The 23,037-nt window shown below is 45.4% G+C and overlaps 2 long non-coding RNA genes across 4 annotated transcripts in view; one reads left to right on the forward strand and one right to left on the reverse strand.

The window, feature by feature from the left end:
* The window catches only part of LOC149992327 (uncharacterized), a 118,562-nt gene that overhangs the window by 4,816 nt on the left and 90,709 nt on the right, over nucleotides 1-23,037 (reverse strand). The window lies entirely within an intron of this gene.
* LOC149992328 (uncharacterized) lies at nucleotides 1,636-21,275 on the forward strand. 3 transcript variants are annotated; one of them, XR_016508313.1, is made up of 5 exons: nucleotides 1,636-1,660; nucleotides 4,951-5,090; nucleotides 9,698-9,845; nucleotides 17,306-17,471; nucleotides 21,028-21,275. It is a non-coding gene; the product is annotated as an uncharacterized LOC149992328 (long non-coding RNA). The 3 variants fall into 3 exon arrangements; XR_016508311.1 differs by lacking the exon at nucleotides 21,028-21,275 and having other exon boundaries at nucleotides 17,306-18,226; XR_016508312.1 differs by lacking the exons at nucleotides 1,636-1,660; nucleotides 21,028-21,275 and adding an exon at nucleotides 4,411-4,512 and having other exon boundaries at nucleotides 17,306-18,226.

Genomic DNA, 23,037 nt, shown 5'->3' on the forward strand with positions numbered 1-23,037 from the left:
GCACAGAACTTGGGCAAGAAGGCCAACTCCCGTATTTTGTGATGTTGTCCAACAATAATTCAGCCTAACACCTGAGTGCTTGGGGAATTCACTGGGTCTCTCTTGCCTTCCACAGGCTCTCTCGATGTACACACGCCTCCTATAGACCCGGAGGAATGACCGACATTTATTCAGTTTGTAAAATACAGAATTGTTTTCCCAGAAACACCAGCGAGAGGCATGTGGGCCTTACCAGAGGGGCGAGTGGGTGTGAGAAAACGCAGGGCAACCTCTTGTGTAAACATCACTGAGGCTAAAGGTCGCCGCAGTCCCGGCCAGGCTGGGAGAGTAGAGGATGCATGTGCCAGGCTGGCACGCAGGGTGCCGCCCATCAGGGGAGGTGAGGCGTGGGCAGCAGAAGGGGTCCGTGCCCCCCGCTTATCTGTCAGCTGAAGTTTTGATCTCAAGACTGGGAAAGATGCGGCCAGAAATAAATGTTTAAGGCATGACATTCTTTCCACGTTAGGACACTACATTCTTGCAATTCGGTGACAGATGACTGCACAGAGAGCTTGGTCCCACGTATGATCTAATTCCCTAAAAATGAAAAACCCTGGGTCTTGGCTGCAGAGCATGCCAGGAAAGAGTTAAAGCTGGATGCTGGGCCGCTGTCTTCTTCCTTTCTGGTGAAGGACAGGCCAGGGTGCTGAAGGGCAGCCCGCGGGCACCGCGTTCGGGCCTTTTCCCTCCAGGCTTTGTGGTCTGCTGCCTTCTGTGGGCAGAACATCTCCCTCACTTCCCTCTTCTCCTTGGCTTGAAATCACGCCTAAGGAACATGTACCTTCTATCTTATTTTTTAATTTAATTAATTAATTTGGTTTTAATGGTTGTTCCATTACAGTTGTCCCATTTCCTCCTGCCCTTCTCTCTTTAAAGCACTTTGCGATAGCATCTTATCATCCGGAGTGGCTGAGCTCTCCTCCCGGCAACAGAGGTAGAGGTAGAGGGTGACAGGGACAATCATTCCCACTTTTGAAAAGCTGACAGTGAGCGTGAGGGGCTGTGGGGGGTGTGTTCTGCGTGGGAAGTGTCTGAATGGAGTCCAGCGTGGCGGCCTGGCCGCGATCATTCTCCACCCGGCGGAACAAAGCTTCCAATAATACACGGTGACATTTAAGCAAATATTTGCGGCTCTGCTTTCCCTTGCTTCTTATAGGAAACAAGTAAGATTTTTAAATGCCTCAGGGATGTGATCAGCAGACAGTAGTGGGAAAGAATTTTCCTGAAACTTGACTGGCCATCAAAAGAAGGGAGGAAGATCAGAAGGACCGGAGACTATTTCAGCTAATCAGGATGTGGCCCTTTCCGATAGCTGATGTCCAAACCATGTTTGGAATTCGATCCCATTAACTTGGGTCGCGTTAATGAGTGTTTTCCTCTGGAGCCGAGCGGGTGGTTCCATGTTTGGCAGTGCTCTCCCGGTCTGTTGCTTACATTACCTGACCCACATTTTCCTGGTGTTGCCAGTGGGAAAGACAAAAGTGGAAACAATCTCAGAACCTGGAAAACAGTGCTGAGAACGCAACTCATCTTGAACGGAATTGCTTCCAACAGAAGCCCTGGAAGTTAGCTTCTCACTGCGGCCCAAAGGCAGAGAGAGAGTCCTCTTCATATCAAAAAGGTGATGGGCTATCTTTCTTTTCTTTTTTTTTTTTTTAAGCCTGAAATAGGCAGCCAGTCTCTGCCATCATCCTGTTGACTTTTAACAAAATCAACCAGAGACCAGCAACTTCCTTGGATCCAAAAGCATTTTCAGGGGATCAATAATGAGATGTCCTCATCGATCAATTTGAAAAGCTCCACACAGGAGCCTCGCCTCGTGCTCTGAAAAATCTTTGTAGGCCTCTGCTCATTGCAGAACCTTTTAAAAATATTGTGTTTTCAGTGAGAGAGGCCTTGGCTATCTCCAAGGACTTTTATGAGGAGCAGGAGGGGAAGGAGAAGGCGGCCGTATGCTGGATGCTGTGTGTGTGCATGTGTGTGTCTGAGTATGTGTGTATATGTGAGTAGTATATGATATGTGTAAGTATGTGTACATGTGAGTATGTAGTGCGGGTGAGTATGTGTGTGCATATGTATGAGTGGACATGCGTGTGCGTGTATGTGAGTGGGTTTCCCATTAGACACGAGGCTCTTTGAGGTGGTTGGTGGGGAACCCTAAAGGCATAGGGTGAAGTCCCAGTGCCATCATGGCCGGCCTGCACCGCCTCTGACAGGCTGCTCCTTCTCTCTGGGCCTCAGTTTCTTCGCCTGTGCATGCAGGTACCCGTCACGCCCCCCTGGTGACCAGGTCGCAGTGAGATAGGAGGGGGAGGTGAGCCGCTAGGAAAGTTCCCAACAGGAACCTCAGATAGCATCTCTGGGCTCCCTCTCCCCTTCCTGGTTCCTGGAGGAGCTGTAGCTTTTGTTTCTTGTTTTGAAACGGAGTGGGTGTTCCCCCCGCGTGGCGGGCTCTCTGACTCACAGCAGCATGTGGGTTCTTGTCTCCGGAGCCGTCGCTCACTCTGGGGAGAGGCACGGTCGCCCTCCCTGCTCTGTCTGCTCCACTTCCCTCCCGATGGTCCCAGGTGCCGGTGGTGCCCTGCTCCCGGGCGCTGCCACCGTGGTGTCTGGGTGGGGAAGAGGGCTCCGCCTCCCTCCACAGCCCCCGGGCCCAGGCGCAGAGCGAGTCCTCACGGAAAGGAAGGAAGGACGCCAAGTCTGAGACACGCAAGAAGGGCCAAGGGATCCTTCTGTTTCAAACTGACTTTGAATTCCATTCAGCGGGCTCTCCAGTCCCCATGAGTTACTCTCAGAAGGAACCAGACAGAGACACTTCCTGGCGGGCTATTCCCTCTGGCTGCCGTGACAGTCCCCTTCCAGCTCCCTCTCCTATTTTCATCCAACACTCTGTTTTCTAAACTCCTTTTGCTGGGAAACGTCCTCCTTAGAAAACGGACTAGTCAGTTACAGTTTCAGAATTGTTTACTTAGACATTCAGGAAACACGCAACACTCCCTGGGTGGAGGGCTGTGTTAGATCCTGGGGAAGAGGGTAATTTAAGACTTTGTCCCTGATTTTAAAATGCTCGCAATTCACTGGAGGAGAAGGACAAGTAACTTAGTGACCTCAATGCGGTGTGGTGACTGCTGGGACGGACGTGGGAGCACAGGGTATACAGGATGGCCGAGAGGAACGAGAGTTTGAGAAACCTGTCCAGGGCACCAAGTTTGTATGCGGGGGAGACAGGATTTGAGCCTGTTTTGTATGACTATGATCCTACAATTATTAATGGGGTTTGCCAGTGAGAAAAATATTTTAATTGCACATTATTTTTTTGAGAAGCAAAATGTTACAATTAATAATAGTGATGTGAATCAAGCTAACAGAGCGGCAAAGGCTAAAGCATACGACTGGATAGAAAAGAAGGATTATTCATGACGTGTCTGCAATGTCTGTGTCAAAGTGCACATGAGCGAGGCCTTCAGAAGTTTCTTCTGTCGGTTAGGGTTGTGGTGGGCTGCCTGGGGCAGAAACCAGACCACAGAGGCTCCCACAAGCTCTCAAGTGGCGGTTCGGGGCTGGTGCAGCTACTCAAGGAAGCCACCCAGGGCACCAGCTTCTACGAGCCTCCCAGCGTGCCATGCTTACCATGTGCTTTGCACCCTCGAGGTGGCAAGATGGCTGCTCTACCTCTGGGGATTGCGTTCCCCTCCAAGACTGAGGAAAAGGGAGAGGGGATGAGGACGCAAGGTGTCCGCCAGCTGAGTTCAGCCCTTCCAACTGGGCAAACAGCCCGATCACATTCCACTTGCCTCTCCTGGTCTCCCGCTGGGCAATACAACCACCTTGGGCTGCAAAGATTCTGGAAAAGAGGATGCTCCCCACCCCTTAGATAAACTGCTGCCCTCCCCAAAAGCTGGGCTCTGTGAGCAGTACGAAAAGGAAGCACACATAGGAAACCACCAGCAGCACTGTCTGCCACTTTCCCTTAAGGAGCCTCACTGTTCACTTGAACTCTTATTTAAACCGTTTGTTCTGCCACAAAGCTCATTAAACTATATATAAGGCAAGAACGCGATTCAGTTCCAGCTTGTCTGAATGATCACACAGCCTGCATAAGCTGAGTCTAAATCACAGCTGGCACTACAAGTGGACCAGGTGCCTCTTTACCTTTCTTCTTGTGTTGCTATGGCACACCCACTCCCCCCCCTCAAATTTCTTTTTTTGGTGACAGTAAACCTGTTTCTCAGTGATTTTATGCTTTCAAATGAAATATGTCTGTGCTCCCTATATTGTTCAATTCTCTTTTATTCCTAATTTTTGCTATTAGTTATTTTCATTGGGCTGCAATGAAAGTTTTCATAAAATACGCCTTGAATTTATAATAAAAATCAACAGAAGAAGAACGGAATAGGAGTGTGAATGCTGACACCAAAGGTTCCAATAATGAATCACTCAACACATATTTATTGAGTGTTTTCCACGGCCAAGGTCATTACTTTATAACACAAACCTTTACTATCTCCCTCAGCACCTGGCATGCTGTACTGTACATGATAGTCAATAAATGTTGCTGACTGACAAAACTGTGCCTACCAGGGGATTTAAATGGGTAGAGAAATAATGTAATTTCACCCATCATCATCACCATCACCACCATCATCATCATCATTACCACCATCACCACCATCATCACCATCATTATTATCAGCCGCAGTATCATCATCACCATCATCATCATCATTGTTTTTATTTATGGGGAATTGCCGAATGTTATTTTTAAAGTGGAGTGGCCATGGGCTGGGATTGTACAGGAAGAAGGAAAGCTCTGCGCTGGTCAGGAGTCCCACAAAGGTCCAGATGAAAATCTTCCCGGCATTGGGGTGCTGCCACTTTAATTGCTCATTGCTTTGATTCTTCTGGTTGTAGAGCAGCTGAGCCTTGCTTCCGACGGAAAACTGCGTAGAACCATGAACGCTTTGCACTGAGACAACACAAGAGGTCACCCTGTTTGGGACAACCCACAGAGAAACCCGCCCATTTGCAGACAGAGGCACCTAACTCTGAAGGTATGTGAATCAAGTCTAAATTTAGAGGCATGCTGGAGATGAGCCAAGAAGAACGGAAATGTCAACATATTTTGAAAGATGACATCGTAACATGCGTGTCAATCGATTCAATCATTCATTCATTCACTCATTCAACAAATATGCATTGAAGACCTGCCACGTGCCTGGTCCTATGTTATATACCATGGATATAACTGCTCTCAGAGGGGCTTCCATCCTGATGGGCGGAGGCGGCTTGTTAGTGAACAGACACACACACACACCAGGCAGTGCTAAGTGCTCAGAAGTAAAGGGAAGCAGGTGAGGGCGCTGAGAGAGCTGGGGTCGTGGTGGTGTGGAGGGTGCTGTTTCAGATAAGCTCGTTAGGGGTGGTCTCTATAAGGGGTCACTGAGCCGCTGACGGAACTCAGGGAGGCACACACGTCTCTCTGGGAAAAGACACTTCCGCAGAGGAAAGGGAAAGAGACGGGAGCCGCTGGGCTTGTCTGAAAAGCAGTGTGTGGAGAAGACCCGGCAGGAAGGCAGGGTGAGCGTGGGTGGCTCTGAGGGCTGCTGCTGTGATCCAGAGGCAGGATGGCGGCCGCTGGGGACAGGGTGGGGGCTGGTTACTTCTCCGCTCTGTCCTTTTCACGGTTCTCCGTGCTGCTTCTTCCGTCCTCTCTCCTGTGCCTCCAACTCCAGCACCACAAAGCAAGATGTGGACCTTCTCGCCCAACAGGAAGTCCTCTTCAGGCATAATTTCCATCCTAGCGTTCTACCATCTGGAATTCTATGTCTACCTCTGAACGCACACTTCCGACAAACAGCTAAGATCCTATTTAGGTAACAAATCTCTATCTGGATAACAATCCTCAAGGCCCCTACTCACTGACCTTCCCGTCCCCCCTCACATTGTGGTCTGTTTTTATTCCTAAGCACGTAGATGCTCTTGATCTTCTTTATATCCTTTGTCTCTCTTGCCGCCAACCGTCATTCATTCTATTTTTCCTTTCCTTAAAATTAGATCTCTATGCCCCGTTAATTTTCTCAATTTTTGTTGCTATGAGTATCTGGTTCTAGTCACTCCTTGGATAACTCTGCTCCATTAAGACAGTTTGTATTTACATGGGTCTGCTTTTGTGTTTTTTTTTAATTGTTTATTTGTTGTTTCTGGCATTTCTAGGATGGATTTTTGAACTTCTCAAAAGTGAGCACTGTTTGAACTACCTCTTATATCCAAGAAGTGTTCTGTATACAGAAGGCACTCAACAAATGGCTAGTTCTCTGTTGACCAAGCTTTTTGCTTGGGTCAGGTCCAAACACTACTCTCGTATCTACCACACTGACTGGTCCGCATTGCCATGTGCCCAGACCCTGCGATGGGAATTCTTTAATGTGGAGATCACTATCTGTGGGCACAAGGATGGCTTGATACATGACCAGAAGTACTTCCCACGCTGAGCACGCAAGCCTTTGGTTGGCAGCCAAAGGCAATTATGTGCAGAATCTGGAACTGTTTGTGATTCTGAGTTTCATGCTTATTCATTCTAAGTCCTTTATGCTTTTCTCCCAGAGCCACCCATTTCCAGGGGATTAGCATCAGGCCAGCCATTAGCCGTTGGCCGTTGACTGTTAAGAGTTGTTTAGCAAACCGCAGATCTCTTGCATTGTTTGAAGTGGTGTTTGAGAATGCATTTTTCTCTGCTCACCTGAATTATAATTGGCTGGTCTCTGCTCACCATATGTAACAGCCACATGGGCTCTCTCTCTGAATCGGAACTACCCAGTGCGGCGTGGACTCGTGTGCTAACTCAAATGACCTGGTACTTGCTTCATGTCTGTATGTAACTCCTTGAGGCTGGAAAAGATTCTTTTATAGAGTCCTACCAGGTCTGGTACAGCTGGTGATCACTCAGTCTTTATGGTTCAGCTGATGGACTGGACCGACAAGTGATAAAATGATTAAACTACAGGAGGGAAAGCTCAGAGATTCTCAAATTTTAATCAGCTTTAGAAGCACCCGGATGGCTTTTCGTTAGAACAAGATTGCCAGGCTCCACCCTCTGAGTTTTGGATTCACTAATCCCATTAGGTCTGGAGTTGGCTGGTGATTTTGTATTTGTAGCAAGTTCCCAGGTGCTGCTGCTGTTGGTATTGCCAGAGGGGTCACAGTTAGGAATCACTGCCCAAGACTAAACCAGGAATCCAGTTTTTCCTTTGGGAGGTTGGCAGACAGAGCTTCAAGCTTCTGACCGTAATTCATGCCTAGAGGGTGGTGGTCCAATCTCCCTTCCACACGTCTGTGGGAACCACCAAGCTGTTTGGTCTCTTCATGTACACTTTTATTAGTTCACCTCTGAGTCATGCTTATTATACTTGATTATAACATTAGTCAGAAACACCCAGCTCGAATGCTTCCAAATATGTCACCACTGGACAAAGTTCCAACCCTGGCAAATTGGGCTACGATCATCCATCTGCCCAGGGGCTGGAAATTTACCTGTGGGTCTTGGACATTTTTGCAGGACACGAAGGGAGAGCATAGCATGATGTTGTAGAAAGACCAAAGGCTTTTGCAGGCAGCCGCTGTGCGATGGAGTTATTAAGCGCTCTATGATGCCCGTTTCCTCTTCTTGAAAACAGTATACCAGCACCTCACAGAGAAGGTGTAAGAATTAAATGTGTATATATATAATTCCCCTTTTGTATGGACACATGATACTTCTTAATGAATGGTGAGTAGGGTTCCTATCCTGGTAACTTCCTATCTGTCCACTCTACTGTCTGCCTGGTGCTTCTGTGGGTTTCTGCCTGCTCTGAAGAGATGGCTGGACTTGTTAGATACCTTAGGACGTGTCAGACCCTTTTAAGGAGGTCGGTGATTTGAACAATCACTACAGAAGCACTACCCGAGAGTCTCCATGGTGTAGCAACTGTGCCCAAAGGCATACCAGCACCCACAGAAAAGGCTTTGTTTCCGTCTTTGACAGGGCCAACCTTAGCCAAAATTAAAAAGTCCTTCCAAGTCACCTCCTGCTCTGTGGCCCCTTTCTCCTGGTGTCTGCCCCTCTCTCAAAACTCATTCTTTGGAAAGGAGTTTGTGTCCGTGATTCAGAAAGCCCTCTGCCCTTCTCACCCCAGCCTGGTAAGAATGGCCGCCACCAAGAGCCCCCGTGGTATGAGTGTGTGTTGTATCCTTCAGGTGAACTGAGGTGGAAATAGACCAGGTGACTATTTCCAGGAGAATCAGTGTCTTTGTCAAGGTGTCTCTGTAGTTTGTCGCATTCGTTTTCACATTAATCCCTGCCCCTAAGTGGTGGCTGAAAGGCTCTCTCCTCTGCGGAGGTAATTTCAGGCATCAACAAACCGGTGGGGAAGACCAAAGTGCCTCAGGTCGCTACTCCATCCACATGGGGATAAGATTGGCCCTGGGTTCAAATCAATTCTAAAAATGTTACTATTTCCTGTTGACATGTGGCCTCAGAGAAATCCAACATACGCATGGACACACACACACACACAACTTCCCTTTGAAACCAACTTTTCTCCTTATAGACAACTGCAGGGCCAGCCTCCTTTAATAGGACAGAGCGTTTTGTCGGGATAAAAATGCTCTTTTGCTTAGAGAAAATAGCTCCTTTGTTTTTACCACGTGAACCTCAGAAGAGAAATGGCAAACATCTCAGGAAAGAAAAGGGTCCCCTTTAGCTCTGCTGGGATTCCACAGCGTGGCTCCAGCTTGTCTGGGGATGTCAAACCTAATGCTGAGACCGCCGAGCAGGGAAGGGACAAATATCACTCCCGTGATAAGGAGGAAGCTGAAAATAGGAGGAACAAAGGCGAGCTTATACTGTCCACAGAACACGGCGTGATGACAAGCAGAGCAAAGGCAGCTGAGAGAGAAAAGGAAATTCCCGAGAGGGCGGGGGAAGGGGTCCTCAGCACCCCCAGGTTCGGTTTCTAAGGGAGGAAAAAATGCAAAGACTATCCCTACCCTTCAGGGGTGCTTGTTCAAACACAGTGACCCACTTAGCCAAGGCCACTGCTTTCTCTCATCTGTCGAACCCACTCGGATTTGCTCAGGAGAGCTGAAAATCCTGGACGCTCTCCTGGCGAGGTCCTCAAAGTCTCTGCTGCAAGCGTAAGAGGAAGGTCATGGCTCTCTCTTAGTTACCACTGGAATGGGTCACCAGGCACTATTTCTTTTTAGTTTTACATTCAGAAGGAGCTGTTTCTACACACTCTTTCCCCCCCAGGAGTATTATGGGGGAGAGCCCCCCCAGGAGGAAAGACTGGGACGGCTGAACCATGTATGGTGAATTGAAACCAACTAGGGTCTTCGTATGAGATCATGCACTCTCCTCTCAGATACACGTTACGTACACGCTTTGTGCAGATAACATCCTTTACCCTCTACTTAGTTTTACCTTTATGGGTACTTCGGGGAGACACCTTAATGCTCATTAAGTGACGGAGTTAGAATTCAAACCAAGACCTGCGTATGGCCAACGCTGTGCTGGGGTCTGTGTATATGTAACTCGTCACCTTTGCATAAAAGCAGCATGAGGTAGCTACACATCTTTGGTCGGGTTTTGAAGTGAGGTGAAGAGAAGTTCTTTTGTTTACAGGATCAGCGATCTTGCACGCAGCAGGACTCTGCTCTGGTACCTTCGATGACAAACGTCTGCCTTTTTCCTGGTGGCACCGAGGTGTACGCAATGGAATCAGTCAGGGGCTCTTCGAGGAGACAGAAAATTAGACACATGTTGAAATTTGGTAAGTAATCATACCCTTACCTTCCTCTGTGCTCCAAAGCAGATAGACAGTGGGAGAAGAGGAGGGAATGTTGGCTTTTGGACTGGAAAGAGATTTGGAAAACATGGTTTAAAGGACAGGCTGTAATCCCGTTTCCTAAATGCTTCGCCCCCCAAACTGAGTCAGTTTACCAAGCTGGGGGCTTGTGCCTGGAAGACCGAATCCTGCCCAGGCGTGGCTGCCACATGGAGGATGGCATGGAGAGCATGCTGGGGTCTGCTGGGAGGAGCTAGGGAACATGTGCTTCTTCCTTCTTCCGTTCTTGCCAATGCGACTGTTCCCTTTTTCTCTCGTAGGGAGTGAACGAAAGAAGGGACAAAAACATTTTGCTCATTTTCCCCTTCTTGGGAGTGCAATGGAATTTTCCTCCCTTCCAAGGAAGTAAGTGTCCCCTGCGCTACAAGCAGTGAAACTATCGTTTTGAAGTTTGGGGGTTGGATTTGAAGGCAAGGTTCAAGACAGTGTCTGGTTGAGCTCAGCTGAATTTCAAGCCTTTGCATTTTGTGGTCATAAGCAACAGTCTAGCTTCTGAATTGAAAAGTTACGGTCCACGCATTTGCTCCGTGTGAGCAAACTGTTCACTCTGGGTAAGCAAGCGAAATAGCCAGTCATGTCAGTGGAAGGAAGCAATGGAGCCAGTTATTTAACTAGATTGGCCAAATATAAAGAGAGAGAGAGAGAGAGAGAGAGAGAGAGAGAGAGAGAGAGAGAGAGAGAGAGAGAGAGAGAGACTTCATCTGTAAGTCATTTGCTTCTGTTCCAAGGTGGAAAAAAAAATCAGTCAGGCACATTTGGTTGAGAATGAGGGTCTGGATGCTCAGTTAGGTGAGCACAAACGAACAGCAAACGAGGAGGACAGAAGTATCAAAAAGGTGATGTCATAGCTGCAGACAGATACACACGTTCAGGATGACCTTGACACTGGTGGGGAATGTTGACTGCTTTGGGTGATTCTTCAGGATGAGATCACATCAGAAACACTTCTCACCTGGCTCGGGGATGAGTTCATGTGTTCAGATCACAGAGAACATCGCGTGTGGGAGCTCGCCGTGTCCTCTTTACCTTTAACACAGAAACTACTTAACCGAAAGAAGACGTGATGAGGGAGCGCCAGCCTGATGCTTTTTAAAGCCCATTAGGGCTCCTATGGAAGTCACAGGGTGTGTTTTTCCTATTGGAGCTGCAGTTTCCACCAAGCTAGGTCAAGAGTGTGACTAATATATTGTGACCACTTTGGCGATACGGCCAAGATTTGTTAGTGAGTGTTAGCATTTTGTTGATGAATAGTTACTGAGAGTTCTTCTGTGACGCCGGGTTCTTCAGGACATCCTTCACCTGGTCACTACTCTCTTGTATCTTCAAAACACATAGATAGGTCCAAAGCACATAACGACTGGCCTCCTACTGGACTCAGAGACCAGATTCTGGCTCCAGGCGTGACGGTCGCCCCTGTGGACCCGGAGAAGTCACTTTATTTGTTCTTTCAACAAATGTGTCCTCGGCAGCTGTATCAGGCGCCCTTCTCGGCACTGGGCGTGACTCCCGCCTTCAGGGCATTTCAGTCTGAGTGAAGAACCCAGGCCATTAAACAAACCGTTACAACCAAGTGCAGTTAAGTGCTATTGTGGGGGCCCTGCGGGGCCCTAGGCGGCACAGAGAAGATGCACCTGCCCTGAAAGGTCAACCAAAGCTTCCCCATGCTTCACCCAGAGGCTTCAAAGGTTCAGTGGATATTTGAAGACAGCATGTTTTTCAAAGAGGGGCTCATCTTATTAGTCACAGACATAGGCCAGCGGCTAGCAGGCACTTAAATTCAGAAAATGTCAGTTTGCGGGGACCCTGGAGTGTGAGGAAGGCAGGTGGCAGCCTGGAGAGAGGGGGGCCAGGCAGTGACAAGGCGAATGGTGGTGAGCGATGAGTCTGGAGGGGTTAGCAAGGCCCTTGCTTTCTGGGAGCACGACATCGGAACGGTAGTGTCCACCTCATGCACCTGTTCCGAAAATCAACGGAGAAAAGGTACACAGGACAGTGTGCCACCTACCAAGTGCTGGGCAGAGGCGACCCACGCGTCCCCGCGCGTCCTCTGTGGACTTCAGTTTACGTTTGCGTAAGCAGGACACTGTGGCATCAGCTCTATGTTCTAATGGCCTTTCCGACCTAAGTTGCCTATTATTAATGATATAGTTTATTTGTGACTTTGTTTTCCACCCCTCCTCTGGGCTCATAGCTGTATTTATTCATTGCCGTTGGCAACATTGGGCCCACCAGGCAGACGACTCTAAGGGCTGTTTCCCAGAACCCGCACGTCGGTGACTTGGACCATCCCCTCACAGAGAGGCGACCTTAGAGCCGCCCAGAGCCCTCGTTCTCTGCTCAGTCACCACAGGCTCTAGACCCTCTTGGTGAGGAGCTGAATCTGGATTGACTTTTTTTTGAAGACCTAATTCCATTTGCTCTTTCTGGTTCCCAAGAAGAATAAAGTTGATGAATGTGTTACGAGCACTTGTGTTCAGAATAGCCAGCTAGTATTTCTCCTCTGCTGGATAAATCCAAAGCCTAGGTTTTTGTGCCAGATGTGACTTGTGTCACGGTATAAGCATATGACTCTTTTTTAAAAAAGATTTTATTTATTATTTTTAGAGAGAGGGGCAGAGAGGGAGAAAGAGAAGGAGAGGAACATCACTGTGTGGTTGCCTCTTACACACCCCCAACTGGGGACCTGGCCCGCCACCCAGGCCTGTGCCCTGACTGGGAATCGAACCGGTGACCCCTTGGTTCACAGGCCAGCGCTCAATCCACTGAGCCACAGCAGCCAGGGCTGAGCCTATGATTCTTTATTTTCATGTTTCCTTCCTCTGATGAGAGAGACCCAGGACAGGGACGTGTGCAGGGCAGGGCCTGTGTAAATGCTTCCCTCTGACTTTGGGTTGATGGCGCGTTTTCTAAAGAAAGGTGTGTGCACTGGGTGGGTGACGTCTCGCACTTTTAGTACCTAGTTTCCACGCTGTCAAGCTCCTTGAACAGAGAATGTGAGCAGAGACCAAGGTCAGAGGGAGGATGTGAAGAGATTACTGGCTTTTCGGCTGCTGCTGACAATTCCCATTTTTCTCTCACACGTACAGAGAGGGAAGCGCCTTGGAGATAGAACATTATGCGCATGACTGATACTCCGGTGTTCGGTGAGACTTAGCTGCACGGGCCTTTCTGGTATCGACTGGCTTGATTGTTCCTGGGTCACTAAGGTCTCTTTAATGTCGGAGTGTTTCCCTTTATCCCTGAAAGACTGGGGAGCGCAGGGAGGTGTCTCAGTGTGTGGAGGCGTCAATATTGGGGGGCAAGGTGGGGAGAACGATGCGGTACGGCGGGGCGGGGCAGCTCCTTTGAGAAGTTGGTACAGGATGCAAACGATAACATTTCCTGCTCTTGAGGAGTCTGGTTAGCTTTGGATGTTGAGAACGTCACACGTGTGTATGTGTGTGTGCTGGGGTGGGGAGGGGCAGAAAGGGGCCACGCAACCGGGTTACAAAGAGGTTTTGAATGAGCCCCCAACAGCAGAATCATTAGAATGTCAGTTCCCAAATATCCACGCCCCCTGCTCCCCCCCGCCCCGCCCCCCTGTTGGTAGGATAGCTGAGAGGCTCCGCTGTCCTTCTTGAAAGCTAGTGAAGTTCTTTCATTGTGCTTGCTGAGGCCAGCGTCCGATGAGCGGCTCTGTAGCCATAGCTGTGGCCTCTGTTGCCCTGGCTGGTGGCCTTGGGGCGCCCTGCCCCTGCTAGGGCTGGTGTGTGTGGCTCTGATGGGGTCCTCACGCGGTCCCCACTGCCTCAGGCTCTTTGCAGGAGGCCCTGATCTTACCGAGAAGTGCAGCCCTTGCTGAGGGCCCAGCTCTCCGTTTCTTACAGTGCCCCCTAGTGTTACCACACTTGACTGTCTCGGGTGCTGCCCCCTAAATCCAAGTCCCCGCAGATAAGGGTGCGAATCCCTAGGATTGTCAGATTTAGAAAACAAAAAGAGAGGATTTTAATTTAAATTTCAGATAACCAGTGAAAGAATGTCTTAGCATAAGTATGTCCCAAGCGTTGCAGAGAACGCACTTATACAAGACCATTTTTCATGCAGTAGCTAAAGTTCAAATATAATCAGGTGTCCTGTATTTTGTCTGAAAACCTGCAAGTATTAGATCCAAATTAGTGATATTTCCACCTCCAGACCCTTACCACACTTACAGTGTAACGGAGGTAACAGATTACACATGGGAAAGAAGGAAATTTCTCCTTTTCTTTAGCATATTCGCTGCCACAATGGGTGTATTCACACGGGAAGGCACCGAGTGACCAGCTCCAGGGTGGATCAGGGCTGTGAAAGGTATGCTTCCCTTCAGGTTTAACACCCAAAAGCCTGAATTTTCAGAAGGATGAACCTTGAGTTTGGTCTACAGATAAATCTCTAGGGGTCTAGTCACTTTTTTGTTTACATCAAATGGGTCAATCAAATATAATTCAGACACCTAAATTTTGAAAAGTCGAATAGATTTGTATATCCCTTTGAGTGCCAATGTCAGACGCTGACAAATTTTTCCAAAAACGCCAGTGTCCCTCCCAGCGACTCTTTTTTCAATGGCTATAATTGTAAATAACAATGGAATAATCCATATTTTATGTTTTGTTCTCTTTTTTTTGTACCTTAGGTTATATATTGATATAATTTTTTTCTCATGTTGATCCAAATTTTGAATTATGCACGGCACTCAAAGGGTTAAATATTGGTTGGGGCAAGATCATTTTATGGAAAATGCACTACAAGCAATCATTTCTTATATTCCTTTTTTGATTAAAAATATCATTTATTTTCAGGGAAGGAGATGGTATGTCTACATGAACACAATAGAATAGTTAATAGCTTTGCAGAACTCTCTCAATAAAACAGCTTCCCAGTGGATGAAGGGATGAACAAAATGTGAAATGTATCTATGTATCTATAACTATATATCTATATATATAGTGAAATAGTACCCAGTCCTAAAAAGGAAGAAGATTCTGACATATGCTATAACATGAATAAATCTTGAGGATTCATTCATTCTGAGTAAAATAAGCAAGGTCCACTTACACTAAATGAAATAAGGGAGTCACAATGGAAAATACTGTTATGATTCCACTTATATGAAGAACCTAGAACTGTCCTTTTCATAGAAGCAGAAAGTAGAATGGTGACTGTCAGGGGCTGGGGGAGGGGAATTGTTTAATGTATATGTCACAATTAAAAAAAAATCTTCTTAATTTTTCCTCTAACACTATCTAAAAGCATTATGAACCTGTCCACTTTTGGCCAGATAAATCCCCCAGATTTCTCAGTTGTGTTAGAAAATCAGTCTAATGCTAACTTGTCTACTCTTTCCTGGACTTTTACCTCATCTTTCCTTGGTGGTTGGGTTTATCTCATCTCAGCCTCAATAACTGCAGAGAAGGAAAAAGATTTTTTCCCTCATTTACACATCATTTTGCAGGGAAAGGTTGACAAGTTAGAGTAAGAAGGACGAAGTGTGAATAAGAATTCCTGAAAGCATTAGGGGGAACCACTAAGACTAACCATCTTAGAAGGAGCCACACAAAATAAAACTGGCCCTTGTTCCTTATGGGTTTGCTGATGTAAGATGTCTTACATACATTATTGTTGCAACCCCAAGTCAGAATAATATTTAACTGCTAAATGGGGGCAAGGAAAGATGAGAAAAATCAGACTCCAACATAATCACCATTCAGGGCAATGGCAAACTCTTCAATCAAATTAATGAATAAATCATTATTGGAATTTCAACAGGTTAATATGCATGTCCCTAAATGTTGTCTTTATATGAGGTTAATGGTCCATTTTTTAGTAATCTGTTCTCCAGATAATTCTAAACTGGTATTTTTCACCAAGAGATCATTTTAGTCTCCAGGAAAAAAAGAAGTCCATTTCAGACTGTGTGATTCCTTGGCTAGTGACATTATTTCAAGAAGTGGTCTTGCTTTTGCAAGACTGCAATGTCATAAAAGTAGGCCAGCGTCTCTGAATGGCTGGCAACGTTTGGACTTCTGTGTAAATTATTTGGGGAAAGTATGTAAAATGTCCAATATGGAATGTTTCAATTCAGGTGCTGAAGTGCTGTCGATTTAGGCAAAGTGGAGCATGAAATAGAAGCCTGCAATTTGTTCTGTTTTCTCATTAACTCGTTTATTCGTTCATTCATTCACTAGGGAAATGTGAACCAAGTCTTCAATACATCAGGCAGCATTTTGAATATAATTTAGCTAGATAAGCAATTGAGATACATGTTGAATGGGAATATGTGAAATTTTTGTTACCCCAGTAGTTTTTCTTCGGTATAAATTATCTTAAAAAAAAATTATTTATTTATTTTTAGAGAGGAAGGGAGGGAGAAAGAGAGGGAGAGAATCTTCACACACCCCCAGCTGGGGACCTGGCCCGCAACCCAGGCATGTGCCCTGACTGGGAATCAAACCAGCAACCCTTTGGTTCATAGGCTGGCGCTCAGTCCACTGAGCCACACCAGCCAGGGATGAATTATCTTGAAAACAGTCAAAACTTTTGTATTAACTGTGCTGGTCAGATGCAGCAGACAGCCTACCCTTGGAATTATTCCCCAGGACACTGGGAAGAAAGAAGGCAGCGTCACTGGCCCTGAGTCCCCAGTGTCCTCCCCACAAAAGGTCCTTTGTCATTGTTTACATTTTCCACACCCCTGGCTCACGGAGCGCTCTCTCGAGCTGTCTGGCTGTGCACTGAACTTACTGCAGATCCCAGATGTGGTCACACAACCGGCCATCTGTCCATCCTCTCCTTCATTTGGACAGAGGAAGCACTTCACCTTTTAGAGTTCAATATTCATTCCCAGCGTTCCTACTTAAAAACTCTGGTCAACATGTTTATTATCATTCTCATATTTTTCTCTGAACAAACTTTCCTGGGATGCTGTTAAAACTCTGAGAGCCATGGCAACAGTGCTGGGAGAGGGCCACCAGGCCCGGGGGGGGGGACCAGGACAGTGTGGGAGAGGCCCTGCCACCGGCCAGCCGGTAAACAAAGGCAGACAAGCGAGAAGCCAATGGGGCCGCCATGTTGGACGAATGAATGAAACAGCCCACTGTATTCCAGAAACAGGAAATAATGTCCACGGAGAAAGAAATGTTTCCCTTTTTTGTCCCGTCAGTCATAAAATCTCATCACATAAGTGGTAATCAGTCTGTAACTTTATCCCCACAAAGCTTCAGCCTTTGTTCTGGCTCTTTCTTTTCTTCTGCCTGGTCTCTGCCTGGGAAGGCTTTACAGTTCCGCCGGGAGAAAGGGGGAGGAATAGATCCGCTTGGTACTTTTGAAGCTTTTAAAAGAACATTTGCTTTATTTTTCTCTTCTTACAGACCACAGCCAAGTGCTGGTGCTCCCCTTTGAAAGAAACCTCAGCTGTACCTGCTCTTTCGTCTCTAGTGTGGAAAAATGTCTATCGGCTGGAAGCCCTCGGCGTCTTAATTTTCAAGAGTTTTCGTTGTAAGCTGGTCAAGGCAGGAGCTAAGGTTTCAGGCAAAGGTAACTTTAGTAGTGAAGCCTGATTTTCACCCCCATCCTGTGCTCTCCAGGCTGCAGGGGTAGCTTTCTGAGAGCGGGTAAGCTCCTTAGTGAAGATGTAAACTTATGTTTTCTGGTATCTGATAAAGGCTGCTGGAAACTGATACTTTAAAAAAGAAAAAAAAAAAAAAAAAGCAAGAAAAAAGAAATGAAGGAAGAGAGAGGGGAGAAAAGGAGGAACGGAACCCGAAGGCTTACAAAGGGATTAGAAAAGTACACTCCAGATGGAAAATTTTATGGGAGCTGGAGAAAATGCATAAGTGAAATATCAGTATCATAAAATAACAGGAAATCGTGTAATCTACCTGATGGAGAAAATTGTCACTTTAAAAAAACTCTCCTCATTTCCTTCAAAATTATTCTTGTTTTTGAGCCAATGAGCTACAGCTACACTGACCGCGGGCCTTTCTTCTGCCAAACTCATATTTGCCCACAGAACCTCGGTGTGTTTACAATTGAAACATTTCCATTCTGTTTTTTTTTTTTCTTCTTCTAATTAAAATAAAGCCACCCAGGGGCAGACAGAAATCATGCAATAAGGAAAGAAAATTGCTAATGATCTGGGTGAATTATGATCCAGAAGTTTAGAGGGAAATTAGAGGGAGTGTTAGAGCCATGGCTTCAAAGCAAATTTGGGGTCAACCAGAAGAAATGTATGAGGGGGAAACCCTGTGTTTTCCTTTAATAAGTAACAATAATAATACAATTTGTCTTAAGTATGCGCACGGAGGAAGATAAATCAGAAAAGGAATGCCTGAGGCTCTTGCTCCGGAAAAATATGATATTGATTTTTTGCCATAGTCTCCCTCCTCCTCCCCCCAGAATCAATTACATGACTTAGTAAGCTATTGCAGAACATATGAGAAAAAATTTGTTCTCTTACTTAGATAGTGTATTATCAGGGTTAACTTATTATCTATGCATATTATTTTGGTTGAGATAATTTTGGCATTTCCAAAGGTAATGATTTAAATTGGTCTTATAACCCATGACATACAAACACACACACACACACACACACACACACACACACACACACACACCACAACCTATTCAATGGCATGAAGTTGGCCAGGCATTGTGTTAAATTGTTAAATGCAGAATAGAAAGATGGACTAGAGAACAAAGATGAAAGTACGAATGTAAGTGTGCTTACAGGTAGAAAGTGATCACGGTCACAAGAGATGGGCAGATAAAACTTTACGGAAGTTCAAAGGATGAAGGATGACTTAGAATGGCGTCCAAGAAAGGCTTCTTAGAAGGTCCGTGTTTACTCTGCCTTTTTAAAGTTGGGTAGGAATGAGACACCATCCTGAATAGGTTCGCCTAAGTTTTAAACAAGCCTCTGCACATTTGTTGACTCATTCACTCGTGGACAAATGTTCATGGTGCTGTGGGTGTTCTAGGTTCTGGAGAGAGGGCAGTGACCCAGTCAGATGTCTCCCGTGGAGCCGAGAGTCTGGCAGGATCACGGCAGTGGTGGTGATGGTGGTTGTATTTGAGTGTTTTATTTTTTGGAACAACTGTTGTCTTCGAACTACTGGTATTGGCTGCACAGTGAGAACATCTGTCTTTCCAGTGAGTCAGTTTGTGGCTGCTGGAAGACTTTAGACAGCCGTCAGGAAAGATACTGAGATAAGGTTCAAGTGTACCTACATGAAAGCTCAAGCAAAAGGTACAGAACTGTGCGCATTTCCAAAGGAGATCATTCGAAGTCGTATGTCGTGCGCACATCATTTGTAAGGTAGTGTGAAGAGCAGGAGAAATATACAATGCGTGAGATCAGTTCAGGAAGCATAAGGTTAAGTTTGGAAGAAGAATGCTCTTCATGGCGACTTCATGATCAATGTGTGAGAATTAGTCTCTTGGCAAGTAACTTTCAAGTTCTTTGTCTTTCACAGCCCCTGACTCTACCCAGGGAGGAGATCAGCTAAGGAAGATCAGACGGTGAGCAAGAGTTCCGACATAATCTGCAGAGCTAGGACTAGTTCCTGAATACACCATGAACAGACTAACCTCACTATTAGAGAGCGGATGAGCATTTGCTCGTTTGAGGTTGCATAATCACTAGGAAATGGTTGGTGGGTATTTAAATAATTTTGGTTTCAATATGTAAAATAAGCAATCAAGATTTCAAAGAGGAATTCATCCAGCTTCTTTTCTTTAAAAATCTTAGTATCATAGTGGAAGAAGAATCATTGGATACTTACAAATCTAGCTGTTTTATCCTGGTTCTTTTAGAAAGCAGAGTCTGAGGCAAGAATTAAAAGGGTCAACCACTGATTTGGGTAGTGCCAGCCAAGGTCACTGGGACTGAGGGGAGACCGGAGACGAGGGAAGACGGGAAGCCACGTCACGTGACAGATTCCGTTGTCGGCCACTGCTTTGTCCTAAGTTGCGAAGACACATAGCAGGGACCTCAAGAAGTGTGCTCACTCTGCTCCTGGGGAAAAAGTCCGTGGCAGGTCCGCAAGGAGAACCACATCTCAGAGTGGGCCATGGAGAGGACACCGAAGAGAGGAATTATGTGTTCAGTTCCCTCTGGTCTCTTGTTTCCCATTGGCCAATGTTCAACTGCTGGGGAGTTCACTTCTTTCTGAAGGTTTAGCCGCCTCCTCGGCACAGAGAAGAGCATGTCCTTAGGCACGGAAGTGGAGAAGCATAGCATTTTGGGAAAACTTCAGGTAGCCTGGTTAGCCTTTGCCGGTTTTTACTCTTGACCTCTGAGTTATGTTCATTAGGTTGATTCTGCCAGAACAAGGCAGGAAACGGCTCCTGGGTGACGTGCAGGTTTTTCTATCACCTGGAATTTCTTGAGAGTGGTTGGGTACACTTCCATTATAAGCCAAATGAAGCAGGCCAGACACAGTCTCTCTCCCCCTAACATACTTTTAGAAAGAAAGCATTCCTAAGGGAAGCTGGTAGCTCCCTAAACTGGAGATGGGAGTAGAGAAGCCATAAATGACTTGCCCAAAATATAGACGGTCTTGCTGCTGGAATTGGGACCTCCTCTTACATTGCAGTGAAGCTATGGGAGTTCTTCCCTGACCTGGTCAGTGTTTTCAGCTTTCCCGGGTTAAACATAGCCCAGAAGCACGTTGCTACAAAACAGAATGGAAACATCAAGCCCAGTTTAACTCAGTTTCTCCGCACCAGGGTGGGTCACTGTTACCCTGAAATAGCATGTGAACAGCAGAATTTTCTCAAAGTCCTTTTACCATATTAAATTACCAAAATAAATAGCAGCTATATTTTATCTGCAGTATCAGCATGATCATATAACCCAGCGTAGGCTGGTATCACTTAACAAGCTGGGCTTAAAACAACACACGCACACACAAAACCCACAGTGGAATATCGGAAAGTGCCGGGCGCTAATGCACACCACAGCATGTCTGGCTTATTCCCGTATTATGATGAATTAAAGCTTTAGATCTGACTAATTGATTCAAAATCCCTGTGCTCTGCAATGTGATGTCCTCTCTTATAAACCACACTCAAAGGCTGACTTCTGCAGCTCCTGCAGCACAAAGCACTGCCCTTGGGGAAAGATTAGATGACTCTGGGTTGGCCGAAGATGTGCTCAGAGGTCCTCCTTCTTTAGAACGTGAAAGAGAGTGAAAGAAGGTAAGTTTACTTTACCAGGTGACCCAAGAGAAGAAACATATTAAATAAAAGATGAAAATGTTTCATAGTTTTGATCGTATCCCTTGTAGATTTCAAACATAACCAAACTTCTAGAACCTGACATTTTGAACTCATTAGCAGGGGGCACTGCTAACTGCTTGAAAATCTATAGGTTAGTTGAATGCAAAATAATATTATGTCTCCTCTTTTATTGAGTTATAATTAATATAGAAAGGTGTACAAGGTAATGATTCAATATTTGTATATGTTGCAAAATGATCACCACAATGAATCTGGTTAACAGCCATTACCATACATAGTGACAAAAAAATTTTTTTTCCTGTGATGAGAACTTTAAAGAAATAGTCTCTTAGCAACTTTCAAATCTGCAATACAGTGTTATTAGCCTCAATCACCATGCTGTACATGACGTCCCCAGGGCTAAACTCTGGACCTTTTGATCACCGTTAGCTCTTTCCACTCCAACCCCTGATTTTACTACTTTTAAGAACATATATTACTGAAATTAAATGCTTATGAAGTACTCCTGAATTCTAAGCAGGCCTGCTAAATAGACAATTTTTCTAGTCTATTATTAAACTGTACAATTTCTGTTAGTTTATTATTAAGCTGTTCATATTTTAATAAATGATTTACTTTAAAGTTTTAACCGCCCCAGTAATCGTATTGATAATATAACATAAACATATTATAAGTTGAGTAGATGAAAATCTAAATAAAATGAGTCTCAGATTTTGTGCCTAGATAAGAATTAAAAATAAAAACCCCACAAGGCCAGAGGACTTTTAAAGGTATTTCCATTCTCATTTACACGGTAGCTGATATTAAATAAGTGGATAGTACTATGTTATTAAAGACATTAGTGTGAGTCCACGTTCACAGGAGCAAAGAGTCACGGAGTTTGAAGAGACAAAAGTCACCCAGTTCACCCAAAGGAGGAAGCCAGTTGCCAATCCATTCCATTTCTGTATAGCTGTGACGGTTAAAACGTTCTTTCTTGAGATGAGCTAAAGCCTGCCAACCTGTAACTTTCCATCTGCTTGCCCTACTTTTTCCTTTTGGAAAAATATAAACTAAACACGATTCCTTTTCTATACACTAACTACCCAAATATGTGAAGACTGCTATCATATTCCCCTTGTTTTTTTCTCCATTTTCCTTTTTCATGCAATCTGCTGTCAAGCCAAGTTTCCCCATTTTACAGTTCTATCAGGGAACATTGGGGAAACAAACGTAGAATGTATATGTTTGAAATCTCATTTTGTCAGAGAAAATACAAGTAACTGATAACAAGAAATAATTGAATCTCAAGTCATGAAAAAACTAAGTTCAAACCATTGAGATACCACCTGTGACTTAGACATGGACAAAGAGTTACAATATAGCAGCCACCACATTTTAGGAAGTAGCTCAAAGAATCATTGGTGTGGGACAAGCACTTAGTTAGGAACGGGTTCATGGTAACAATGTCCAGAACAATAAAATTGAAAACAATCTTATAAGGGTTAGATAAATTCCCAAATGCCCACTCTGTGGTATTAGAAAGTGATAGATCAGAAGAATATTTAATGATGTGGTGTTAACTGGACAAAAGTAGATTGTATTACAGTATTGAGTGTTGAGTGATCCCTATTGTATAAAAAAATAAAAGTATATACGTGTTTGTCTCTATGCATCTATGTATATAGTTATTTATATAAGAAAGGTAGGCAGGAAGGTGTAACAACAGAAACTGGAAGGATTTACACCTAAGTCAGTGGTCATTTAAGTGAAGTGCTTTTTTTGGTTTTATGTAGCCATTGGAGGCTATTATTACAGGTCGTTCTGAATCACTATTTTGACACACCCCTTCAGTGGCAAACTTTTGCTTCTCTCCAAA

Source organism: Furipterus horrens, unplaced genomic scaffold (assembly GCF_987537825.1).
Source record: "Furipterus horrens unplaced genomic scaffold, mFurHor1.1.pri manual_scaffold_15, whole genome shotgun sequence".
In the NCBI taxonomy this organism is placed as follows: Eukaryota; Metazoa; Chordata; class Mammalia; order Chiroptera; family Furipteridae; genus Furipterus; species Furipterus horrens.